Source organism: Anomaloglossus baeobatrachus, chromosome 2 (genome assembly GCF_048569485.1).
Source record: "Anomaloglossus baeobatrachus isolate aAnoBae1 chromosome 2, aAnoBae1.hap1, whole genome shotgun sequence".
NCBI classification, from domain to species: Eukaryota; Metazoa; Chordata; class Amphibia; order Anura; family Aromobatidae; genus Anomaloglossus; species Anomaloglossus baeobatrachus.
In genome coordinates this window covers 233,065,168-233,076,759 of record NC_134354.1, presented here as the reverse complement: position 1 = coordinate 233,076,759, position 11,592 = coordinate 233,065,168, and the positions used below count along the sequence as shown (strand labels likewise).

Here is an 11,592-nt window from a genome sequence, read left to right as displayed (position 1 = left end):
TCTCACTTGTACTCTGTTCCCTCGGTGCCATCAGCTTTATATTTTAGTTGAATGTGCGTCCTTGAATGACACTCAATTGAAATGTATTGCCGGTGCCATGAATAGACAAGCTGTCTGCATAGCTATACCATTGCCAGCCACCAGCGAATCAGAGTCCAGCAACTGACATACGCATATGATGTCTGATGCTGGCCTCTGATGGAGCAACGGCTGGCATTGGTATAGCTGAGCAGAGAGCTTGCCTCTGCATGACGCCAGCAACACATTTCAAATGAATGTGCGTCCAACGACTCACATTGAACTGTAATAAAGCACCAATGTTAGCAGCCCCCTGTGCTGCAATCGTCAAGGGGTCTACAGTGCCTGCGTGCAGTATGAAACAGCCTCAGGGGCCGCATGTTTGAGGCCCCTGGTGTAGATACTGTTTAATGACTTACACTCAGGAAGTGACATTTTATGTAATTTGCAGCACAGAATGGATCACAACATGCAGACCATGAGGGAAATGACATAAAAAGGCTTTAACGAGGAAATCTCGCACTGGTACTCTTGAGATTAAGTGGTGTGGTAGCATAATGTACAGTGACCAGACCCCTCTAGTCTTCAGTCCAGGTACACTAGCAGCTCGTCATTAACTTGCTCAGGGAACTAGTGGTATGCCCATTTCTCCAAAGTGTCCCAGAAGGCATTTATCAACACGATGATGCCACGTCGCATGTTGCTAGTGCAACTATGAGCAGCCTGATTGACCAAATCGTGCTACCATGGCCTACAGCGTCTCCAGGCAAGTCTCCCATGGAGCACACAAGATGTCATTAGTCAGCAATTGTAAAATGAGCTGCCAGCAGTGGATCATGATGATTTTCTTGCCCAAGTGCATTCCGTGTGGCAGAACATTCCTCAGATAACACATATTAAAAACATTCTTTCAAATTCATTAAAAGCATTCCAAAGCATGTAAGTACATGCATTTCTATGTATGGAGCTCATGGCCGTTATTGAATAAATTGAGATGTTTTTAAAATGTTGTTTCCATTTTCTCATTATTTGCATATGACATCAGTAACATGTCTGTGATTTCCATAGTTCCATGACTTTTTCTTCTTGGTGTTGCAATTTCAATGAGTAGGAGTGTAAACACTATATATACATACAGTACATCACTAATATAGTGTATGTCCAAGAGGCACAAGTGGTTGATTATGTATGTGGCTCCACTGGGATGTAATAATGAAGTTCCGATATGTACACTGTTCACATCCGGCCACTAACAGGTGTTATACCATCTAAGCGGTTGTTGGCCACCACCAAGCTGAGATTAACGACCTGTCGTATGGATAGGTCATCAATTTCAATCTTATTGGGAACACCCTTTACCAATGCAGCATAGTCATCCTCTCTGTGCTCCCCACTTTGCCTGCCCCCTTGAAGTCTATTATATAGATATAACTACAGGGGGGGGGGGGGGCATATCTTAGTGGCAAATATCTCTGCACATCTCCATATGTCTTGTTTAGTTCAAGCCATGATATGCACCAGAACTGTTATAGTTTCATGAAGAGGTTTTAAAGTTATGGCTGAGCAGTGTAAATTTGCAAGTTCAAGAATTGTTTGATATGAAAAACATGAAAACAAGAAGAAGCATACATATATACTGTATAGTATCAAAGACGTAATGAGACAATCAATACAATTCAGATATAATAGAGAATACATTTGTGATTTTAGGTTTTGGACAAATTTACTGGAATTATCGACTGCATATGGACACAGCTAAATTCCGAAAACACTAGTCAGTTTTTATATGGAGCAGAATGGTAAACTGGAAAAGGCTGGGTGCCAATTTTACTCTCTCTGTGGGAGTTGTAAGGTGAGCAGATGATTCCTAGCACCATGCCTTGTGTATGTGACAGGGCTTTTGGGTGGGCTGACCACAATGCTTTCTTTCGGGAATTGTGGACAAGAAGATGAACATGAAGTGCATTCACAGCCAGCTAAGGGAGGGGGGCTAGTTGACAGCGTCCCCTCTAAGCCTTTATCCCTACCGCTCTATTCCCTTTACCTGGAGTTTAATTCTTGGGAAACCTTTGGAGTACTCAATGTGGTCTATTGTCCTAGAATGTATTTAGGAAATTTCAGAATCAGATCAAGGCAGAAAAGGAAGCAAAGGGGTGGGAGGGCTGATGTAGGAACAAAAAGAGGGCTGTTATGTTCTCCCCACTGCCCCCTCCATTCACTATTCCACCCCCTTCTCTTCTTATCAGTTTTTCCTATCTCCTGGCTTAAGCCCTGTTATACCATTCATATCACCTCTCATGTGCAGCCAATCCACAGCTCCTTACGACCTCCCCCCTCCCTATTTGCCACTGTTTATAAATGAGTCAGTTGAGATCAGAGAGGAGTGCGCTTCACTTACTTTCTCCCTCCACCTCAAGTACCTCCACTCCAGTAGCCTCTAGCACACCTTAAACCTATTGGTGAGCTGACACTCTGGATACTAGGCTGCCAGGTAAGAGCTCTGCCAGAGTCACATTTCTAACATTCTGACCTAATATACAGATTTATTTCAGATTTATGTGCATAATATTTATACTTCTATATCACGTATTATATAAATATATTGTTTTCCATTATATAGTTGTATATATCCAGTTAAATACATAGTCAATTGTCTTTAGAATCATTTAGTATCACTGCAAATATAAAGTTTATCTGAAAACTAGCCCAATAGATAAACATGGAGATTAAAAGGCTGGCATTATAAATGTGTAATTTTGAATAAAGAAATATTAACAGAGAAGGAATACTTTTGCATAGTTAATTCATGATGCTAACATATGCATTTGCTTCTTTTGTATATGTGTGTATTTGGTAGACGGTTAACATCACAGGCACATGTCGTCTTCCTTGACAGGTTCATATACATGTTGTCCCATTTCTTCATTAAACACAGATTTAGGACATAATCATCTTACCTTCCCCTTCTGCGCAGGTTTTAGCTCATTTTCAAATCATGATTTCATATAGAGACATTGGGAAACAAGTGTCACCTGTTTGAGAAGGTCCACTTTCCTGCATATTGAACCCATGTATAAGGATTTAATAATCCTGCAATAGTCCTCACATTAGACTTCATACCTCCTGCTTCACATAAGTATTGCAGGTTCCCATAAATATTTAGTGCTGATCATTTGTAGTCACGCCTGCCAGGTTCACGTATGGTAAAAGATTACACAAGACATAAATAAGACTGTGATATAAGTAATATTTGTGTAATTAGTTAGATCAATGCTTAATTAAAAAGTGAGAAAAGTTCAAGGGTAAAGAAGATCATTATAATGCAAACACGTTCCTACATAATTAGCGTAGGGATATCAATAAGCTTGCCTCTTATCTCCTCCTTATACTTCTGAGGTTATCTCTTTTCCACTTTCTTCAGTCACACATCTCGGGACTTGAAGGCATATTCCTGTTCAATCTTTCTCTCCTTTTATCCAAGGTTCTTGAGGCATGGAGGAACCTTTCACCAGCAATTTTACCTTGGCTTCATCAGATTCGTTTTTTTATAGCACTTTTTTGGGGGCAACAACTAAGCATAATAATATTCCATTAAAATTAGTTGTGTACAAATAATATTTATTCTAGAACGTGTTCATATTAAATTACTTATAATACAGAAACGATGGGTGCGGTAAAGCAGGATGTAGGGCAATGTTTTGGAGAACGGCATCCAACTGAGTCTAGTAGGTCCAGGGTGAAATCTTTTAACCAATGTTATTTGAAATATTGTTACGATATTATTATTTGTTATAGCACCATTTATTCCATGGCGCTTTACATTTGTGATGTCTTAGATTATTTTTAAAGTTGGACTTATGAAAATACTTCTCAAATCTTTTTAATTGATGTTGGAGGCTAGAAGTAAAACCACAAAATAAGACAAATTAGTCCAAGGTATTTGCTACAGGCTTGATGATTTTTCTATCTGATTTGCTTTGATCGCAATTGTTAGTGCTAGAGATGAGCAAAAAAGATTGGCACTAACTAGGTCCGATAACTACTTTGGTTGTTCATGGCTGCCGTACCAGCGAAGAGTGAACTTCCTTTGCCAGCACTTCAGTTGCCAACATCCTAGGCTCCTTTTGTGATTACTAGGCCACCATGACGTCAAGACATCACATGAGGCCTAATCATTAGGCTTTGCATGATATATCGTCCTACGTCATGCTGCTATATTATATCAGTGAGGGAGGCTATTAATTGCAAAAAGAGCCCAGGAAGTTTGCAATCGAACTGGCAGTAAATGTTTGCATTGCCTTGGTTCTCCTGCAACAAAGTTGATATGGTACAAAGGTAGTGCAAACCTTTTTCTCATCTCCAGCTAATGTGCATGTTATGGTTGTAGAACCTCAGGAATTAGTGAAGAACCCAAACAGGACTTGGTGGAGCCTGAATCTTCTTCCTATGTTAATATTACCTTATTGTTGCATTAGTATACACACAGTAATTTAATATGAGTGTTACATTTATGCAATATTGCAGGCCACAAAGGAATAATGTAATATGGCCAAACACTGCTCATAATAGGGGGTAAGTGGCTCACTCCAGCAGAGGGGCCCACCCGTGGATTCCCCTGTTCTCCTGCAGGCCAGTCCGAGCTTGAATATATGTATGATTAAAAACGGACGTATACAGAAATATATAATTTGTTTTATATATATATATATATATTAGTATATATATATACTGTATATAGCAATAAGACTCAAGACTGAATCTTTACCACAAGCGAAAGAAAACCAAGCTATGTAGAGTCAATATAAAATTAACAGTGTTTTTCCTTCCTTCTTTTTATATTAAATGTTCTGAATGCAGTGGCGTAACTAAAGTTTGATGTGCCCCTGTGCAAAGTTTAGACCTGGGCCCCCCTCCACGTACACCTACACTGACACTCGGGGTATGGGATAATGGCGCCAACACTTGGGGTACGGGATAATGATGCTGACACTTGGCTCTTTCCCTCAGCACCCAGGTTTCCCATGATATGTAATCCCTCTTTCTATCAGCACCCAGCTTTCCTATGTTCTGATATCCATCTTGTCTTCAGCACCCAGCTTCCCATGCTCTGCTATACATCTTTGCCTCAGCACCCAACTTTCCCATATCAGAGCATGGGAAAGCTGGGTTCTGAGGGAAAGAGCCTTTTTCCCTCAGCACAAAACGTTTCCATCCCATGCTTGTATCTTTGTCCCCCCTCGAATATAGTTCTCCAAATACAATAATGGCCCCCACATAGCCTTCCATATAGTATAAAGAGTCCCACATAATCCTTCATATATTAGAATGCACCCCCATAGTCCTCCATGCATTATAATGCATTTCCCATAGTCCTCCATGTATAAAGTAACCCTCATAGCCCTCCAATTATTATAATGCAACTCCCATAGTCCTCCATGTATTATAATTCATCCCATAGTTCCCAATATATTATAATGCACTCCATATATTATATTGCACCATGTAGACCTCCATATATTATAATGCACCATATAGTCCTCCATGTTTTATAATGCAGCCCCCATAGTCCTATATGTATTATAATACAGTCCCGTAGACCATCATATTGTATTATGCAGCCCCATATTCTTCTATGTATAATGCACCCCTATAGTCCATGTATATGGTGTCCTTCATATTCTATTACGCAGCCCCACACTCCTCCATGTATAATTCACCCCTATAGTCCATGTATAAAGTGTCCTTCATATTGTATTATGCAGCCTCATAGTTCTCCATGTATAATGCACCCCTATAGTCCATGTATAAGGTGTCCTTCATGTTGTATTTTGCAGCCCCAAAGAACACCATGTATAATGCAGCCCCATAGGACTTCATGTATCATGCAGCCCTTTAGACTTCCATGTATAATGCAGCCGCATAGACCTCCATGTATAATGCAGCCCCATAGACCTCCATGTGTAATGCAGCCCCATAGACTCCCATGTATAATGCAGCCCATAGGCCTCTGGCCACCACCTACTCACTGATAAAAAAAAAAAACAACAAGTCCTCACCTCTCCTCATTCCCCCGCAGCTCCATCCTCACCTCTATCCTCATTCCCTCGTTGCTCTATCCTCAACTCTCTTCATTTCCCCCTCTGCTCCGGTCAGAGCGTCCTCCCATCCTGCGCTCTGCAGTCTCAGCAGCAGCGCACAGTGGGGACATCACCGTGCTCTGTACTGAGATGTTGAGTGCAGGCACAGGAGGAGAATGACGAAGCATGGAGTGGAGCGCTCCACTCCATGCTTCTTCATTGTTGTGTGCGATGATGGGCGAGGGGAGCCCGGTGCCGCCGCTGACACCGGATCCATCTGACTCAAGGGCCATATAGCAGCCGCATGGTCTGCCACAGAACAGAGCAGCTCCACTCTCACAGAGAGGAGCCGGCTGCTGATCTGCAGGGCGGGCGCCGGGACCCTAACTTGCCGGGCCCGGTCGCAATTGAAACCTCTGCGACCGCAGTTGTTATGCCCCCGACTGAAGGTCATTAGTATTTTTCACATTTGAAGACTGATTCTTATTGGAAACACTTTTATCAGTTTGAATGTCAGGATCCATCTATTATAGGAAAAGATTAGGAAATGATCCAGTGCCGAATAGTGTTGACTGGCCATAATACTAGCCGTAATGCTGCTATAGGCATATGATGACAAATAGGAGGTCCAAAAAAGCAAGATTCCACACCTCCTAATACACCGATTCGTTCCCAATCCTTATGTTTTAACTCTTTCATCATTCCTTTTCCAGTAGTTAATGGGTTAGTAACACATTTCCTAGGAAGGACTCTTTCAAAGTGACTTCTACACATGACTCAGTCTTATCAAGGAGCAAAACACTCATAACTGGAAAAAGTGATATGGGACTGATATGATATGAAAAGGGAAGTGTTAACTGTTTAGTGCCTTCAATAATGGTTTTGTGAGGTCATTTTAATTTAGCAGTGGAAGGAAAAATCATTTTAATACTATATGTAATGAGATGACAGTTTCTTGGATGCTATAAGGTAAAAGCCAACATCAAACTATACAGATTTTCCATGTAGAAAATTAAGCAGGCTTATGCTTTTTAAGTTAAACTTAAAGTGAACCTGTCAAGCGCAATATGCACCCAGAACCACAAGCAGTTCTGGGTGTATATTGCTAATCCCTGCCTAACCATCCCTGTATATAATAGCATAGATAAAGAAATCTTAAAGAAAAGTATTTCTAAAGATCCTTTACGATATGCTAATGAGGCCAGCGACTAGTCGCAAAGGTGTTTTTTTCCCATGACTAGTCCGCCCTCTTAGCATGTCAGTACACCCACAATGGCGTGCTAATATGCTACTCAATGCTCATTGCCCAGCTTCATCAGCATTGATGTGCATACCGATGTCCGCTGTCAATGTGTCAGACGCCAGGCTTAGGGTCAGGGCACATACGGTAATCAGAATAAAACCAAAAAAAAACAAAAAAACAAAAAAAAAGTGAGCCAGAGTATGAGATGGTATACATGGAGCTTGTGAGACCATGTTCACACTGGCCATAAGACAAAGAGAAACCAAGGAAAAAATTGTGAAAACATGCCCTGCTGTAACTAAATAAAAGCATAGTGCATGTAAACATAGGGTACTTAGTAAACACTGTTTTTGAACAAAAAAAGCATAAAGCTATCCTACCAAACGTCAAGGTGTACCTAGTTGGGATAGTACCTACACACTCTAATATTAAAACCTTACCATGGGTCTAAAATAGGCCTCAATGTGGCTAAGGGCTGAGAGTGACCGGGTCCCAACAGGACACACAGTCAGGGGATGCACAGAATGAAGTACCCAGCTCACTGAAAAGGGGGCCACTCCCTGTTTGTACTGAATACAAAAAAACTACATAAAAACAAAAAAGTGAGCTGGAGTATGAGATGGTATACATGGAGCTTGTGAGACCATGTTCCCACTGGCCATAAGACAAAGAGAAACCAAGGAAAAAATTGTGAAAACTTACCCTGCTGTAACTAAATAAAAGCATAGTGCATGTAAACATAGGGTACTTAGTAATCACTGTTTTTGATCAAAAAAAGCATAAAACTATCCCACCAAACGTCAAGGTGTGCCCAGTTGGGATAGTACCTACACTCTCTAATATAAAAACCTTACCATGGGTCTAAAATCGGCCTCAATGTGGCTAAGGGCTGAGAGTGACCAGGTCCAAACAGGACACACAGTCAGGGGATGCACAGAATGAAATGCCCAGCTCACTGAAAAGGAGGCCACTCCCTGTTTGTACTGAATACAAAAAAAAGGCTTAGGGTCAGGGCACATAATCAGAATGCCCGGCAGTTCCGGTCATGCGCACTATGAAGCTGGATGTACGCGTCCCGGTTTCAGAGAGGTCTAGTGCGCATGACCCAAAGTGCCAGGACTTCGGATCATGCACACTGACCCTAAGCCCAGTCTCTGAGGCGGTGACAGCCGACATAGGTAAGCATGTCACCGCTGATGATGTGAGGCAATGTGCATTGAGTATTGTGTTACCACACCTCTGTGGGCATACTAATGTCACGGGCGGGGAGGAGGGTGTCAACACTGCGCTCACCCCACTGCTCGGGTCCAGCTGTTGCTGCTCTGTGGTGGCTCGAGCGGTGGGCCGGATCCCGGGGGTCTCGAGCGGCGCTCCTCGCCCGTGAGTGAAAGGGGGGAATTGATTTGTTGGTGGGGGATTGGATTAAAGTTCGTGACGCCACCCACGGTTGTGGTGATTGTGTGGACACCACCGCTGCTCTGTCTAGGGATCTCGGGAGTGGTGGTATGGAGCAGCTAGTTGTTGATTTGCCCCTCCGTGGGTAGGCGGTTTGGCGGTCCCGGGGCCCGGTGATGGGGTTGGGATGGTGGACAGGCGGGTTATGGGGCCTGTGGAGGTGCAGGGACGCAGGGGCAGCGCTGTGCCGCACGGCACTGAGGTACTCACTCAGCCCAAGGATGATGACACAGTTCACGGTAAACAAACGGCTGGTTGGACGGTTCCATCGGACGGCTGCGGTGCTGATGTTCCCTGCAGTTAACGGTGACAGTCTCTTCCCTGCACCTAAGTTCAATGTTGGTAGCGATGGATTCCCACCGGTAACCCGCTCCCCGACTTGGATATGGGCCGGAGGAGCCCCACTCTTGCCCGCAGGCGCTGGCCCTGGGAAACTGGTGCCTTGGCGGTGGCGGTGTCTCCCCTTCACGGTTGGACGGTTGCCTTCACTCGGGACTTCGCTGCTGGGAGACCCGGAGGTCCCCTTCACTGACGGATCTGGCAAACTCGGCGACTCCCAGCCTTGCCGGGATCCGAAAGGCCCCTGCCACTGGTGCTGACTGTTCCCTGTATACCGCTCCGGTACCGCCGGGTCACCACCCGTCCAGGTCCTTTCGGCAACCTCCGAGAAGTCTCTCCTGCAGACGGTCACCGCCGTCTGTCAACCCTGCTGTCTCAGTCCGGGGCACACACCCGAACCAACTTCAGGCTTTTTGCTGTCACTTTTCTCCTTCTACTTCTTCCTTCTCTCACTACAACTCAACTGTTTACTCCTCACTCTTTCAACTCTCAACTCTATCTGCCTGGTTTTCCCGCCTCCAGGGCTGTGAACTCCTCGGCGGGTGGAGACCAACCGCCTGGCTCCACCCCCTGGTGTGAACATCAGCCCCTGGAGGAAGGCAACAAGGGTTTCTGGTCTGACCTTGGTGTTCCTGCAGGGATGTGGGGTGTGTGTGGTGTTGTGACTTGTGAAACCTGGCTTGCCCAGGGCGTCACACTAACATGCTAAGAGGGTAGACTAGGGGGAAAATCACGCCCTTGCGACTGGTCCTGGCCTCATTAGCTTATCATAAAGGATCTTTAGAAATACTTTCTCTAAAGATCTCTTTACATATACTACTAAATACAGTAAGGCAGGGATTAGAAATATTCACCCACAACTGCTTGTGGTTCTGGGTGCATATTGCACTGATAGGTTTACTTTAAAAGGGTTGTCTGATCTGTTGCTAAAAGTCTGCCCACACCCTATGTGACTGTAGACGTCTCATTTCACATTGAGAGCACTGCACTCTATTAGGATTTTCCCGTGTCCACATCGAGATTGGTTACGTAACCACAAGTGCACCTCTGGGCACTAGACATGCGTGGCATCACTCAATTCACTTGTACTGAGTTAGGCAGTGCTTGTCTAGTTGGAATATGAAAGAAACCCAAAGATGAAAATAATTCGAACATATATGGTATATACCCTACTGTAACTAAAATAAAAGCATAATGTATATAATGTATATAAATAAACATAGGGTACGTAGTAAACACTGTTTTTGATCAAAAAAGCGTAAAGCCATCCCACCGCGACAAGGTGTACCCAATCAGGACAGTACCTACACTCTAATATTAACCTCACCATGTGTCAACAGACATCAATCTGAATAAGGGCAGAGAGTGGCTGGGTCCCAATTGGACACACAGCTATGGGAAGCACTAAGTGAAATGCCCAGCTCACTAAGAAGGTGTTACGTCACCACCGGAGTCTGCTCCAGCGACTTCTGCTCCGATCGCCAGGCGACGCCGTGTTCCTGCTGTGGATGATGCTGATGATGGGAGAGGAGTCGATGCCAGCGGCACCTGTGGGCACAGGCTCCGATCATCCACTGGGCTGGGTTATCTTGGGATCTGCAGTACCACTGGCTGACTGTGGGTGGCGTGTGTCTTCCAGCTGAAATTGCCAGCGTTCAGCTACAGCCAATGGGAAGACACCACACCCTTCTTAGTTCCCCTCCTATCTGCTGACCTCTGCCAGAGATAGTTCTGATTTCCTGGCTCGTGATCCGCCCTATTCTGTTTTGTGATTCCTGTGTGCTGACTTCTGCGTGTTTTCTGACTACCCTTCTGCCCGCTGTTTATGTACCTCGCTGCCCGATACGGATTTGACCTCTGCTATGTTTTCTGATTACGTCCTTGCCTGCCGATTCTGTCCCTGTTCTGCTATTCCTGGTTTGACCCTGCCTGACGACTACTCTCATCGGACTGCAGCCTTCCACAGGTAGTGATCTCCAGGGCCCTGTGTAATTCCAAATTCCTGTATAGGGGTTAAAGGGTTTCAGGGTTCTGGGGGTCCTGCTTGGTGAGTGGCTTCCCTCTAGCCTGTCCATTACATCCCATCTGAGTCTGTTGATCCAGGCAGGCGTTACAGAAGGGGGCCACTAAGAAGGTACTGTCCCGATTGAGTACACCTTGTCACGGTGGGATGGCTTTACGCTTTTTTGATCAAAAACACTGCACTAAGTACCACATGTTTCTTTATATGCATTATGCTTTTATTTATTAGTTACAGAAGGGTATACAGTACAGACCAAAAGTTTGGACACACCTTCTCATTCAAAGAGTTTTCTTTATTTTCTTGACTCTGAAAATTGTAGATTCACATTGAAGGCATCAAAACTATGAATTAACACATGTGGAATTAAATACGTAACAAAAAAGTGTGAAACAACTGAAAATATGTCTTATATTCTAGGTTCTTCAAAGTACCCACCT

At 44.1% G+C, this 11,592-nt stretch overlaps 1 protein-coding gene across 1 annotated transcript in view; it reads left to right on the top strand.

The window, feature by feature from the left end:
* The first annotated feature begins 2,425 nt into the window (after positions 1-2,425).
* The window catches only part of SLC26A9 (solute carrier family 26 member 9), a 158,844-nt gene continuing 149,677 nt past the window's right edge, over positions 2,426-11,592 (top strand). Inside the window, exon 1 of the mRNA XM_075333686.1 lies at positions 2,426-2,509. The gene's annotated coding sequence lies outside the window, so the exon portion shown is untranslated. The remainder of the gene's footprint in view (positions 2,510-11,592) is intronic.